Below are 4,751 nucleotides of genomic sequence, written 5' to 3'. Positions count from 1 at the left end.
AATATGACATCAGAACCCAATTCTCACATATATTTGCACTGCTGGCCTCTACCTGCTTTTCAGCCTGGGAAAAGGCTAGCTTGGGCTCGTGGATGGCACTCTACCTTGTTGGGCTAACAGTTAAATCTGCTTCTCGCGCAGCTCAATTCTGGTAGGTAAGGGACAAAGCACATTACAATCAAACAGTTATGTTTGTAGGGCCTTTGGCTGATCTGGGTATGTTGACCCTGAAATCCATTGCATGTACTTCCACTGGACCCCTAGGACATATTTCCTAGAAACTAGGAGGTAGAAGAAAAATGCATCCAGGGAAATACTCTACCTTTTTCTCTGCTATGGCTCCCCCATGGCCCCACCTCCGTGGTCGGACAAGCCAACCTTGGCCCCTGTTGCTACCACTGTCCACCCATCTCCTGCAGGTGAAAGGAGCTTATCCACCACCCTAACTTCATCCCCTGTTTTCACCCAGCTGTTCTATCACTTGGGAGTTAAATTCTCTCTATTTAAAACATTTAGAGTGATTTTTGCTGAACTGAACTGTGATTGGTATAGTCTTTCTCTGGATAACCAAAATAGAACCTAATATAATCTTTATTCTTCAGGCTCTTATTTTCTCTGGGGACTCCCAAAGGAGGATTTCGGTATGGTTTCAGACTCCCTCAACTGATGAAAAAGAAATGGAAGTAATGTCATGTTCGCTGAAGTTCCATTTCCCCCTCACAGCTATGTTGGCAGTGCAGACTTGCAGAAGGAAAAGGCTGAGTTCATTTGCAAGCCCTAGAAGCTCCCTTCTGCTGGTGAGGTCGAGAAAGGGAGAATTGGTGGGTTACAGTCAGACCTTTTCAGAAGCTCTGAAGTAGCATCCTGTTGCTTAAAGGAAAAGAACATTCTCATTTCTCATGGTGTAAAACCATTCTTCTTTCAATATGTTACAAATATCTAGGACAATTAGGACATGCTTAAGTGAGTAAACAGTTGTATTTGTGGACATACTATTTTTAGTTACTTCTCTTTCTAAGCAATTATGCAAGGCAATACAGTGTTCACCTTTCCCCCCATAATGAATGCTGTAAATGGCATTCAGTTGAAAAAAATTATATTTTAGTTACTGGAAACTGGAAACTGTAAGTCATTGTTGATGCAAAAGGTTCTCATAATTTGTGGATAACTAAGGAAAAATGGTCCTCAAAGACATTTATATAAAGCGTTTGGCATTTAGGGCTTGGATGGGAATAACCACTGATGATCACTTTGGCTCTCATTTTCTTATGCTATCATACAGCCTTCTGGCCCACTCTTCAGGGTCACCCCCTTTCTATCCATCATTTTGTAATATACCTTTCTCCTTTTAGTCATCAGAAAATCCCTTTATAGCCCTTAAATATGAAATAGGTTAATGAAAATCAATTATAGTAGCTTACATTTAGACATAAAAACTTTGCTGGAAATATAAGATCATGGCTGTTTTTTGGTAATGTGTTCTAAGGTTAATGGGTTTCTATACTTATGCTTGAGTGCTGGAATGCCTAATAATCCCTCATTTTAAGAGTCAGGAGTGTTAAAACTGAAAGTCTACTGCGGCATTTGTGCTGGTGGCTCACTAGTGTCTGCTCACAACATGCGTAGCCATGTGGGTCATGGGGTGGCGGGCTCTGGACAGGTGGCTCCCATTGGTAGCAGCAACTTGAACATTCAGAGGTCTGCACTGAGGGCTTTGTAAAGTGTAGCCAGGTGGGCAGGGAAGGTGGAGACCCCAAGATCATTCAGAAAAACAGGCTGTTCAAGCACTACTCTCAGGAACTCCAGATCATGTCTGAGGGCCAGTTGGACCAGTTCATGAAAGCACTCTGGGACACCCTCCCAGCCCCTTTGAGAATTACTGGCTACTAAGGCCATGGAAAAGAGATTCTCCGTTGCTTGAAGAACAAGTATTTCAAGGAATCAGAGGACCTAGACGTGAACAGTTAGAAAGTTGAAATTCCCCAGCCATTGAGTTGGTATCCTGAATAACTTCCTGGCCCAGAAATTTAAGTCTTGAGAAAGTCTCTACAGTTGGAAACGTTTGTCAGTGCCTGGTTAGTGAAATCAAATCTGGAAACCTCGGTCTTCAGGAAACTGTCAGCATGATCTGCTGCTCCTGCCTAAGTTCAGCCACTTCATAAGATCTTAGAGATACATGTGGAGACCTGGATAGAAGACCACACAGTTGATTGAAAGGCTGCAGGCAGACACGAACCTCCCCTTTCCAGAGGGATGTGTGATTTTGGACAAGAAGTATTGCTTGTATATATACATAACTGAATATACAGCTTAACTTAATTAACATAAACTAGATACAGCAGTCAACCAATAAGGAATCCTCATCATCTTAATGATTACACACATCTTAATTGACATAATCTAGACACAGCAGTCAGTCATTAAGAAATCTCTATCATCTTAATGGCTTGCTGGCATTACTCAGAAACCACTCCTCTTGGCAAAGTACCAGGCGCCATCTTGACTTGTTTATGGACCCTAACAATTTTTTATGTGGTTCTGAGGATTGACCCCAGTGCCTCACATATGAAAAGAAAATGCTCTGCCACTGAGGCACAACCCCAGCCCGCTCTTTGCTCTTTCATTAAACCTAATGGTTAAGCTGTCCCTCCATCATGGTGGTAAGCCATGAGACATCCAGCGTACCTCACTCACCATACATATGGGTGGAAGAAAAGAGGTTCTCTTCTATGACCAAATTCTATGTGATAGCTCTTGCAGCAGAGACAGCACTATGAGAAAAAAATATTGATGTTTGGAAGAAGTGGACCACCTTAAATTGGTGGCTTACAGCTACCAATCACCACTCTAGGAGCTGAGAAGTTAGTAGAGGGTAGTGGAGTGATTACTGCACATGTTCTCTAAACTGCGTGGAGGATGAAACAGTCATAGCATCTCCTGGAGAAAAGTAAAGAGTGCTCCTGAGCTTGCTGATGTATCTGCTAAATCACCAGGACTGAAGCAGGTGCCAGGAGTTACACAGTGGATGGTCATGACTAGGGATGGGCAGTGGTTTACAGACTGGGCATCTATTCCTCACTGCAGGTGTACCCAAATTCAACCTATCATGTTCCTTCCAAAGGACCTGGGAAAGTTACAGGCCATGCACCTAGAGTCATGTGTTAGAATATTAAATCATCAAAATACTGAAGGGTACTTTGTGGCTGCATTATTTAAAAAAAAAAAAAAAACTTTAATGCAGTGGAGAGAATGCCAACATGCTCTGCTTGTCCAGGGTAACTCTGCAACCAGCAAAACCACAGATTAAACCCAGAAACTTCCACAGGGTGAGGCATGAGGCACTGGTAGACAGACACCATGGAGCCCTAAAGTCAGTTGGTCACTGGAACTGGTGGTACAGAAATAACTCGAACACCTGAGAATTTGGAGTAAAGAAAAGTAAAAAAGATGTTATGTGCGGTCCTCCTCTGTCAACGAACATGAAGTTATTTAGATTTAAAGACTGGTTTGCCTCCCTCCTTTTCCACCTATTGAGAGATTTCATGCTTTGGGTCTTTCATTCTCAAGGATGAATTTGTTAACTTAAACTATGGAAGGGAAGGAAAGTCAACTCTACATGGTTTCTAAGAAGCCAAGGAGTGTGCTGCTGAATAACAGTGGAAAGAGGAAGGTTATTAACACATGGACACAAAAACCTGCTGTCGAAATAACAATGGTGAAGAATTCGATCATCTTCCAGTTGACACAGGAGAGATTGTATCCATTATATCCATTTCATAATTCAAGAATTATTACTGTAATAATGGAATAATAATAATGTAATGATGAAGACATGGTTGACCTGGAAAATCCATTTTTTTTTCTTTTTTTTTTAGAAAATTCAATAATGAAAAGTACAGTCTAACCAAAACCTGGCAAAAGGAAGCATCATTCTTAAGTATGACCTGGATTCTGCAAATCCAGGTATGCTATGGTGACCCAGTGTGTTGTGCAGATGGCAGGGGAAAGGCCTCGATTCAAGAATGAACAGCTTCGTTATCTCAGGATGATGGTGCTGGAGGTGTCTGGAGAGAAGAAAGAAGAGATCATTCTGACCAGTGACAGCACAGCCAGCTCTGGACTGCCAGAGGACCGGGGGGGGAAGGAGCTGAAGGGCAGAGGAGACTGGGCTTCTGGAAGCCAGTCCAGGCTGTGATGCCACTACACCCAGTTCACCCCGGGAAGGATACCTGATACATCATTGGCCTGCTCTCTGATGGTCCTTTGAAAGAGACAAAATTCAGAACTTCTGAACTATGAAGTATATGTTTTTAAAAACTGAAACCTGGTGGACTGATGGAGTAGTCTCGGAGGATGGGTATGAAGTGCTTACAAAAAAAGTAATTTTTAGCTCTTAGGAGTTGCTCATTGCACAATGTTCTGTAGCAGGACCGGATAGAACATGTCTATGGCTATACCAGGCTTTCACCTTCAAGTGAAAGAAAGAAAAACTGCTGTTCCTGAAGGTTCAGGATCCTTTGTTAGCCTACATTGGTCTTAAAGTCCAGTCTCTCAAATTATTTATGGGAAGAATTTATAGCTCCTTATGGAATCTTGGGAACTGCCATCTGCTTTCAAAACAGTGTCAAGTTGCCGTCAGCAGTGGGGTGGTAATGTGTGCGGGGTTTTTGTATCAGGGCCTCAGATGACTTCTGTGTTTTTGTACTGAGGGCGAACAACTTTTCAGAGTAAGTGCTGTGTTGTGAGTTGGA

At 42.5% G+C, this 4,751-nt stretch overlaps 1 pseudogene; it reads left to right on the top strand.

Moving 5' to 3' along the window:
- Positions 1 to 346: 346 nt before the first annotated feature.
- LOC113194408 (RNA cytosine C(5)-methyltransferase NSUN2-like) lies at positions 347 to 4,195 on the top strand (annotated as a pseudogene).
- Positions 4,196 to 4,751: the final 556 nt, after the last annotated feature.

The sequence above is a fragment of the Urocitellus parryii genome, chromosome 3 (assembly GCF_045843805.1).
Source record: "Urocitellus parryii isolate mUroPar1 chromosome 3, mUroPar1.hap1, whole genome shotgun sequence".
NCBI classification, from domain to species: Eukaryota; Metazoa; Chordata; class Mammalia; order Rodentia; family Sciuridae; genus Urocitellus; species Urocitellus parryii.
This window is presented reverse-complemented; position numbering and strand designations above follow the sequence as displayed.